This window comes from Curcuma longa, chromosome 13 (genome assembly GCF_044706935.1).
Source record: "Curcuma longa cultivar G26 ecotype Majalengka, Jawa Barat chromosome 13, ITB_CL_G26_1.1, whole genome shotgun sequence".
Classification (NCBI taxonomy): Eukaryota; Viridiplantae; Streptophyta; class Magnoliopsida; order Zingiberales; family Zingiberaceae; genus Curcuma; species Curcuma longa.
Window position 1 is genome coordinate 9806814 of NC_133873.1, and position 10817 is coordinate 9817630.

At 40.6% G+C, this 10817-nt stretch overlaps 2 pseudogenes; both read right to left on the minus strand.

Annotated features, from left to right (window-relative positions):
• Positions 1-2584: 2584 nt before the first annotated feature.
• On the minus strand, positions 2585-5142 carry LOC141844017 (uncharacterized; annotated as a pseudogene).
• A 33-nt stretch (positions 5143-5175) lies between these two features.
• LOC141844018 (uncharacterized) lies at positions 5176-6106 on the minus strand (annotated as a pseudogene).
• Between the last annotated feature and the right edge of the window lie 4711 nt (positions 6107-10817).

Genomic DNA, 10817 nt, shown 5'->3' on the forward strand with positions numbered 1-10817 from the left:
AAACCCCTAAGGATTTGTCTAGAGGGACATTATGGGTACATTATTAATAAGTTCTTAAAATTGGTTTTGTCTTAGAAAGTGGTTGATGATCCAATAACCAAGAAGGCCGATGTGCCTCGCCACTGCCTGGAAACCAATTTCTTTGAATAAAATACCTAAGGGTTTTAGTGGGAAATTATGAATGCATAATTTAATGATGTCCTTAATTGGTTTTGTCTTAGAAAGTGGTTGATGCTCCAATAACCAAGAAGGCCGATGTGCCTCGCCACTGCCTGGAAACCAATTTTGGAATAAGTTAATTTCGGACGACCAATATAACCGGGAACCTATTAGATCACACGCACTACAAGTTCTTCGAAGGACTTAAAACGAATTTGAGAATTGGATTCTTAGAATGAGAGAAATAAAATATGGTTAGACTAGACAACGGACAATATGATGGAATTCGTCTTACGAAAATGAAGTTAACGAAATTGATTTCGTTCAAATCAGAGGTCGTTTGATTAGTGAACCAAATGATTCAGTTTTGAACCAAATTGAACCAACTTGGTTTGGTTAATGATAGAAGATGTTTCAGTAAAATGGAAGAGATGAGGAGTTTCATCTTGTGAAGACGAAATGAACAAAACTGGTTTGGATCAAATCGGAGATCGTTTGGTTTGTGAACCAAACAAGTCAAAATTAAACTAGTTTGCAACAGTAACCCTAAAAGCTCGGTTTGATTCAACCTGGTTTTTTTTTGTTCAAGCCTCTCACTGTTTTCTCTCTTCCGGTTCATTGGCAGCCGTGCAATCTAGGGAAAACCCCTAAAATCGCGAGAACAAAAAGCAAGATCACGATTTGCCTTGTAGTGTGCATCTTCTTCCTCCTCTCGCGTAGGCCGCCACTTGGTCACAGGAGAGCAGCGAGACCTAGCCTCTTCCTCCATCTACGCGAGTGCAAGGAGCAACAACATGGAAGCCCTAGCCGCCTCCTTCGCGTGGGGTTCTTCCTCCTGATCGAGCGGCGACCCATTCTTCGCCCGAGCACCCTTTCGCACAATCACCGTCGGCTGCATGGGAGAGAAGCCGCCAAATTCCTCTCGCAATCATCTGTCAGCGCCGATGACCAGCTCGTCATCTCCGATCGTGGAAGTGGAGACCTACTGGCTGCATGGAAGCTCTGTTCTTCTTGCCCAATCACAGTATTCCTTTTTCCCTTGCTTGGAACCGATCACAAGAAAATAGAGCATGCTGTCTCTGCTTACTGCCCGTTGCTGGAGCCACCGCCGGAGGAAGGTTGCTGCCAGAGAGGATGCCGCAGGAGAGGATGCTGTTGGAGATGGCTGCTAACCTTGATGATGTCTGCCGGAGAAGAAGCTTTGCCATTTTTGTTTCAGCTGTGTGGGTGACGGACAGAGACTTGATTTGTGTTCTTTTCTCCGCGAGCGATTTGTGAAATCGTTTGTAGAAATAATCGTCAAATTGTTGTCGGGTTATATTGGTCGGAGTTTTGTGTTGATTGCTATCATTGAACACCAAAAGGTTCTCTATTATCGGAAAGTGTTTCGCTACCTGCAGAGAAGTCTCGTGTCAATGTCAGAGTTAACAACTGGAAGCTTATGAAGATTCTAGAGAGTTGTTCCATCATTATCGGAAAAGGTTTTTCTGTTTGTTTATCCTAAATTGGTGGTCAATAGTTGACCACCGAAACTACATCAGGAATACGATTCCCGATGATAGTTAGAAAGCCCCGGAACGATCGTGACAAACGTTGTTACGTGGTTTCCAGAATAAGGCTTCTCTCGATTTGATCGTCATCGTTCATTGACTAGTATCGAAGACGATGACGCGACTCGTGGCTTCCGAAGCCGTCCAGACGGGAGCTTGGCGTGGATCATCAGTAGAGGCGGGACTCGGACGAGAATCGCTCGATTGATATCAACACCACTCAACCGTCATCGGAAAGGTACGCGTAGAATAATTTACTATTCTATAAAATTTTAATTTCCTGCCATGTCTTGTACTTATTATTTCCTATTTATGCATGTGTGTGTTGTTTAATAATTAGCTATAATTATTCGTTTATTTCTACTGCCCACGTTTTTGAAACGTATAAACACGCGCATTGCACCGGGACGATCCCAACAGTTGGGTGCTCATTGGACCCCATCATCACATGCTCTCTTCTTCTGAATCAGCTTTAGGTCACTCATTGATCACTTTACAGCTCGTGATCACCTAACTTTATATCACGCTGATCACCTTTACAGCTTATGATCACACTAAGTTACATTATTACATTCTTTATAGGATACGATGAGTTGGTGGTGCTTGTGACTTGGTCCTTCTGCGGGTCCACCATGTCCGCAAAAGCATAATATTTTGAAAGAAGTCATCCTTTTGATAGTGTCTTCTGTTAGCTTACATTTGTTTCCAGTTGCTCATACATTTTTCATATTGCTGGTAGTCAGTTACCCCACCAGTTTTTGCGCGAGCTTCTTTTAGTCTAGGCCTGTAACTTCATGGAATGTAGTAGCCTGAGCTGTTGGAGGGCCTGTTTGGCGACCTGCTGCTGGATGTCATGCAACTGTTCATTAATTCTGTTATAGTTTTCCAAGGATATTCCGCGTTTCCCCAGTCTTCTCTGGAGATTTCACGACTTTCTCGTCGTTCTCTGAGGAGTAACTGCTGGTACATTTCAGCAAGTGGCCCAATTTTACAAGAGTTTGGGTCATCTGACTACATGCTTCTAGACTCGGTTTCTCTCCTACTTCTTACAGTGCTGCTGCTGCTAGGCCCAATTTGTCTAGGGCTCCCTTGTTCGGCCATTCTGTCAAAATAAGAAAATTAATTAATCTAGAAAGGGCATCAGCTAGCTGATTGTCCCTTCCATCAATATGATCAAAAGTAATAGATATTCTTGTGCCCGTAATGAAGTCCGTGAATGCCACCCAGTGGACTTTTGAGGGTTTGTTGGTAGAGGATTTGCCAAAGAAGCTGATAATCGCTTGGCAATCAGTGTGAATTACTAGCTCCCTTTTTTTTAGGAAATAAATCTTCAGTGCATCTAGGGAATTCATCACTACATAAATTTCTGCATCTATTGTAGACTTGGGAGGATTAAATTTGCCACTAACATATGCACAATTTTTTTTATTCCTCGGGGGTCATATTTCTAGAGTTTCCATTTACAAATGCCTCCCCATCCTTCCATACACCCGTGCACTTCGAGCAGAACGAAGCATTCTTCAGATGGTACCTCTAGGTCAGGCAGCTTCTATACAATGTTCTTGATTTCTCTTACTAGAGCCCAGTCTTGACTATTCATCCGCTTATCACCTGTTGGACTTGTCTTTGCATATAATGGGCTTAGTAATCTACCAAGGTTTAGGATATAATTTCTTACATAATTTAGTAGCCCAAGACAAGACTTCATACCTTTGGTAGATTATAATTCCTTATCTTGAAACTCTGTTATCTTAGTAATGATGTGGGGTTGCAATTTTATTCTTTTGTCCCCAAGAATTGCCCCAAGAAATTCAATTTCTAGCACTGCAACCTTTATTTTTGTAGAACTTAAAACTAGTCCATTCTTCTTGCAAATCTCGAGCATAATTTCTAAGTGTCGAGCATGCTCCTCAATACTCCTAGAAAATATTAGAATATCATCAATGTAAACAGCGATGAAATCTTCGATACCTTTAAAATAATTATCTATTTTCCTTTGAAAGATGGCGGGGGCATTTTTTAAGCCAAATAGCATTACAAGCCATTCATATAAGCTATCAGGTACCCAGAAGGCGGTCCACTGTATGGACTCAGGATGCATCGCCACTTGATGAAACCCGCTTTTTAGATCAAACTTTGAGTAGATCTTGTTGTTGCTGACCTTTTGGAGAATAGTATTGATCCCGGGCAAACTATACTGATCTTTGTGGGTTAACTCATTCAAGCGCTTGTAGTTAAAAACCATATGTTCTTTACCTTTGATTTCTTTATCCATTTTTGGGTCAATAGAAGTCCCTGAATTCACTATTATTATTGTCGTCCTGTGGCGGCTTGTGCTTGGACAGATGACCTCGATATCAAGTAGCACTTTCACATGCTTAGAAAAAGACTCCTTTTACTGCGGTGTCAGGTGTCTGAGGGGCCTGTCTTCAATTGTAAAATCAGGGTTCTTGATATCCAGATGGCACACAATTTGGTTCTTTGTCCAGTGTTTAAGAGGATTATCTCCAATGAAGCCTTGCTCCTTTAATGCCTCCAGTAGTAGGTGAAATTTCTCTTTGAACTCCTGTGGTAATTGTCCAGCACCATAATGCACCATTTCTTGGATTTGAATGTATTCCTCTTCCTCCATGTCTAGTTCTTCAATGGCTACCGCTGATGTAGCTGAGGGCAAAATATTAATTGTGGTGAATTTTTTATAAAAAGTAACTACATTACCCTCAATTCAAACTCCACCATGCACTGCTCTGATGAAGTTACATCCGATGATCATCTATATGCTATCTCCGAGAACCATGGGAAAATTATATGCGTAGGGAATCCAAAAGATATTTTCGCCAATGAACATTTTCCCCTATTTCAGCTTCAATCGTGCAATCTGTTGAGAATTTATTCTGCTGAACTGAACCATGAAAGTGTCGTCTTCGAGGGCTTCTTTCGGGACTGATTTTTTATCCACATAGCAGGTGGTTGCTCCCGTATCCAAAATGGCTCGAAGCATAAATTTTGAAATTCCTGGGATATCAAGTTCAACTGTTAGATTGTATAGCATATTTTGCACTAACCTTGGTCCCCCTCCCTCCTTAGCGGTTATGTTTCCCAATAGAACACTAGCGGCTTCACCAGCTTTATCTTCCTCAGCTTCCTCTAGGATTACCTTACCTTTTTCCAACTGTTGGAAATCTTCCTCAAAGTCTCTCTCCATTAATAGGGCTTCATATTGGTTCTTGAGGAAAGCTACTTCTTGTTGAAGCTGCGTAATTTCAGCTTCACACCAAGCAATATAATTCTGTTGCTCCTGAATCAGCTTATTTAGAACAAAGGGTAATGGTGCTGCAGGCGTTACTGGAACTTGCTTATTGAAATAATAAGGGCCACAAAGGTTACATACAGTAAGCAAGCACTTCGGGCAGTGCACTCTTGCTCTTCGCATAGTGCCTCTTTTGCAGCACGTATACGCGGTTGGTTATGGTGGCAGAACTTGTTCATTACTCCGCCAATCATGCTGGCAAGTTGTCTCCTCCTCATTAAGTCTGATCTGACGTTTATATCCTCCATCCTTTTTTCCTATCAGCATAAAAATGGATTCATTAGAAAAGGAAAGGGTTTGGATCAACCTTTGTAAGTCTTCAGTGCCATCCTCCCCCTCAGAGATGTTAAAGATTGCATCACTCTAATTTTCTTCTTCCTGTACCAACAAAATATCGTAGTCATCCGGAATATCTAATTGCTCAAAGATTGCTACTCTTTTCACATTTCTTCGTTCGTTCGAACATTCTCTAGCAAAATGATCTTCTTGTCCGCATAAGTAGCATTTACACTTCTTATTCCAGATTAAGTGTTTTCGCTTCTCGATTCAGGCATGAGATTTATGGGGCTTGTCCTTATAAGTTGTTGATCTTCGAATCCCATACTTTCTCTGGCTCTTTTAGTAATAGCCAGGAATTGGTATTTGGCTATAGAAGGACAAATTCTTCAATTCTCTTTTGAAAGCGGCGTCCTTGCATTCCTGTTCCAGAAATTTATAAGCAAATAAAATTCTTGGAATTACGCCAACAACCAAACCTGGGTATTTTTGCATCAAATGCTGCTTTAATATATTTTTTGAGTTCTCCAGGCATCTTGAGCCAGAATTTTTTGGATAACTCAGGCCCTGTATATAAATGCCCAGTCTTTGCAGCTATCCTCATATAATCATTCATGTATTGAATGATATCTTTTACGTTATTGCAAGATAACTTTTCTAAGTCCCTGTAAGCTTCATCTTGGATTACTGTTGATCCTTGGGTCGGATCTTCCATAGAGAAAACTGTTCTCATTTGAGAAAGAACATTTTGCGTTCCTTCTCTCCCTTCAGCTGCTATGACTAGCGCCTCATACTCATCAGGATATTGCATTTGCCATTGAATCCATACTAATTTTTTAACTTCCCCAAGAAGTTTTTTCATAAACTATATCTTGTCACGAGGATCAGAGATTGCCTGTGTTGCCAAAAAGTTTTTGGCAATTGACTCCCATCGTGAGAAGGCGTCATGGAATAATCCCAACTGAGTCGGAATTACAAATATTACACTTCCTTGTTGCTGGGCTGATGGAAGTGTCCACATCTCATTATTAATTCCTCCTCGAAACCTAACGTTTCGTGCTTGTGGCTCCTGAGGAGTTTGGAGGTTAGGGGTTGTATTTGCACCTACCCTTGCTGGTGGATATCCTGGTGGTCCCATGGCCACATCTGGTGCTGGTCTGTATGGAGACTCGACTGTTGTACTAGATGAGTATAAATGTTGATTTTGAACTGGTGCTTCATTTTGTTTTTCCACCAATCTTCTGAGAATAGGATAATCCATGCCAACTGCTAATAATTGAGTTTGAGTTCGATCTACCAGGGATTGATCAATTTGTTTAGTTAGCCTTTCTTCCACAAGGGTAGGATTATCTTCATCATCATCCCAAGAAGGGTTTGTGGGGATATAATCCCAATACCAAGAAGGTTGCTCTGGGATTGCATATGAGACGTAGTAATCGAACTTGCCACTGGGTTCTCCCAATGTATCCCATATTTTCTTGGTTGATGCTTGGATAGGTTTTTGGGAAATCCTTGCATCTTTATTTGCACCATCGGCAAAGGGGTTGCAAAAATCTGAATCCTCTGAATATCGGTCCCATTTTGGGGGTAAATCTTCATCCCAATCTTCGTCAGCTACTGGAGTTGTAATAGAGGTCATATACTGAAGTGTGCTTATAAAGTCATCTTCTTCAGTATCAAGTTCCTCTAATGAGTATTCCATGGACCGGAGTGCAGAGGCCCCTGGGCTTGCAGTTCCTGCATGGTTACCTAGAAGATTCTCCTGATCCTGAATTGACGAATCTTGCTCTAAAAAGGCACACACACCTTTGGCCCATTTCTTCTGCAATTCTTATAATGTAACATTGGGTCGTCCGAGCTGGGAAGCTTCTTCTCTAGGTAATAGAACTTCCTCAATAAATTCTTCATCCTTTGTTCTCTGGTTAGGTTCTTCTTTTGGCAATAACTTATTTTCAATAAATTCAACATCTTTAATTACCTAGCTAGATGTTGAACCAAAACTCCCTTTTCCACGTTCTAATTTCACTAGAACTTGGACTTCATAAATATCAGGAGTAAGAATTTTTTCAAATATTATCTGTGCAATGGGCTATCCCTGAAAAATTTCAACTTCATTGTCAGAGTGGTTAAAAATCATTATCATAATTTCACCTCTATATAATAACTCTAATCACCATGACATGTTCAATTATAATAATTCAGGGTAAAATCAAATCTACAAAGATGTTTAGAAACTTTGTCACACTGTAAAAATTTACCATTGTGACATTTTCTACAATGACATCTTATCTTATCTCTATCCATAAACTCAATATTAGTAGAAGCAAAATCCAAAAATTATTCCAATCCAATAATAAACTGATCAATTAAACCTCTAAACGACGTTCAAGTTTGTTCTTTTTATACATCCAACTCTTTTCTTTTTGTATTTTTCTTATTTTTAATTTATTAAATTATTAAACAAAATTATTATATATAAAAGCTACTACTACCTCATTAACAACCATAAGATAAGTTAATCATGCTAAATTATTATAACAATAAACAAAATTATACCTAAAACAGATAAACACAATCAAATGTAGCCAAAGACTCAAAGCACACCTCAAAATATGACCGCACAAACAGAATTACAAAGTTATAGTATCTAACAAAGACAATGAATAAAATTATATTGAAAACTAAATAAAATTACAAACCAGCATAAGCTGCGGTCGCCGGCGGGGCAGCTGTCTAATCGCCTCCGAGCGATCGGGTAGCAGCCTAATCGGCGTCCAGAAGCCGCGGTCGATAGTCGGGCAGTGGCCTAAGTCGCGGTCAATAGTCGGGTAGCAGTTTAAGCCGCGATCGATGGTTGGACAGCAACCTAAGTCGCAACCAGCCAGCGGGCTAACTCGCGATCAGTCAGTGGGCTATTGGGCGCCCAGCGGTCGACCAAGGGGCTAACTCGCGGCCTGCAGCTTGCCAATGTGCTAATTGACGCCCGACGATCGGCCAATAGCCTAAACGGCTTGCCAACCGCCCAAATCAACTGCCTGTATGGGTGCGATTGTTATAGCACTGCCTGTGAGGGTACTATTACTATAGCACGGTCTGTGTGGATGCTACGATGTATTTGTTGTATATTATACTGTATTGTTGTTTACAGTATCTTTGTGTGTGATTGTTGTATATGTTGATATATGATTGTACCATTAGCTATCATCCATGGAAAGCTAATGTAGTCGTAGATACGCTAACCGGAAGTCACTTGGTATTCTGGCTAGTCAGATGGTAGCCGTTACTGATCTGATCAGGCAGTTTTCCGAGTTGGGACTAATAGAGCATAGTCGGACTCAGCGGGGTATTCTGGTTACTATGGTTGCTCAGTCAGAGTTAGTAGAGAAGATTAAGTCAGCCCAGGCTAGTGACCAGCATCTTCAGTTTATCCGCAGTATGATGGACTCCGGATAGCAATTAGAGTTTCCTTCTAACACAGATGGAATAGTTCAATTTCAAGAACGACTTATGTTCTAGAGCATCCGATTAAGGATGAGTTGTTGCATGAGGCACACCATTCTAGATTTACGATACATATGAGTAGTACTCGGATGTATCGGGATCTGAGACGCTCGAGCGTAATACTATGGTAGTTCTATACTATGAGTATGAAGAGAAGTAAATTTGGGGACCAAATTTTTTTTTAGTAGGGGAGAATGTAAAATACCGGAACTTAAGGGGTAATTTGCAAACAAATTTATCCTAATTATTAAGGATTAAAGGGTTAAGTCATTTGAGACTTGATTAATTACGAGTTTGGGTTTTAATTTAGGTTATTAATGTAGCCTAATTTGACCAATCTCTAAAGCCCAATTTAAGGCAACCCAATTAAGCTAATTGGGTTAGCCCAAATAACTCAACCTTTTAGTTAAAGGAGCTTAATTGGATTCATTTAAGATAAGCCTTAATGGGTTAAAAGCTTGGATCCGGTAAAGAGAACCCGAAACCCCCAAACCCGATGAGGAACTACATGAGCCGCGACTTCGTTCTCCCACCTTCGCCCGACTTCTTCTTCTTCCTTCTTCTCACGCCCGAAGCCACTCTCTTCCCCTCTTCGTTCCCAAATCGTGAGCCCTACGTCGAAGCCTTCCTTCTTCCTCTTCCTTATCGCGATCTGCCATCGCTATCCTGTTGTCGCACGTCTCTTCCCCGAGCAGCAAGGAGTAGCGCGGAGGGATAGCGGAAGGGGTTGTCGCCGCCGCCACCTGAGGATCGTGCTCGCTCGATCGGCCTTGATGAAGGAAGGTGGAGCTCAGGTGGATCGGGAACAAGGAGAAATCGAAGCTGGAGATTCTGATCCTGTTCGTTCTGTTCCGATTTCCCACGATTGGCTGTTTGGATCTGATGGATCGGATCTAGGGCTTTGGTAATGGATTCTTAGCTAAGTCTTGGCTGGTCTCCTGCGTCTGCGCAACCAGCAGGTACGCCACCCCTTGTGTTTCCTGGTTTTCTTGCCTTTGTATTCTTGTATCACCGGATGCTACTGATAGATTTGTACCTAGGGTTCTTGGATTGTTTAGATCTGTTCCGTTTGATTTCAGCTACAAGGAAGAACCGAATTAAAGGTTTTCTAGGGCAAAGGAAAATTGATCTTGGAGGTAAGTGTTGAGGTCGGTTGTTGGGTATGAGTTTTTATAATTGATTTCTATGAGATGGTTACTGCACTATTGAGCTCTATCCTGTTTTGGAACAGAGTCATGGGCTAAGGGAGTGGGTTGGATAATACCATCAGATCGGGAATCGGAGCTTCCTAGGGATTAATCTGAGGTAAGCTTGTTGAATTCTGGTGTGATTTGGATTTGTTAGTTTTGTTGTTGAGATTTAGGTTTAGTTGGTTGTTGCTCTGTTGGATATCAATAGAAGTTATGAATTTATTTAGTTTATTACTGTCGAAGTAGTTGTGGTTAATGATGAGGATTAGGTTATGGATAACCTAAACTTGGATTTAATTAACCACAATTAGTTTGGTTAGGTTAATGTCTATTAATCTAATATGGGTTAACCTAAGGTTGATTGATTAGCTTAGGTTTGATTAAACATGAGGTTAGTTGTATTATCGATTGATTAATACAACTAATTGATTGGTTAGTTAAACCCTGTTAGTATCAACCTAAAGATTGGATTAGTCTAACTTAGGGTTGATTGATTAGCTTAGGTTTGATTAAACATGAGGTTAGTTGTATTGATCGATTCGATTAATACAACTAATTGATTGATTAGTTAAGCCTTTGTTAATATTGACCTAAGAATTAGATTAGTCTAACTCGAGTTAAGGTTAGTTAAAGAGGGTTAAAGTAACCCTTAGAGTTTCCTTGGTTGGATTAGGATTTCTTTGATGTATCATTGCATTTAGAGTTGTTATTACTCTTTTGCAGGACCCTGAGCAATTATAGAACTTCGATACGATACGAGAGTATTTTCTGGAGGTTCTATTCGACGTGGGATTACAGGTGGATAGTCTATTGTATTTAGTCAATACAGTT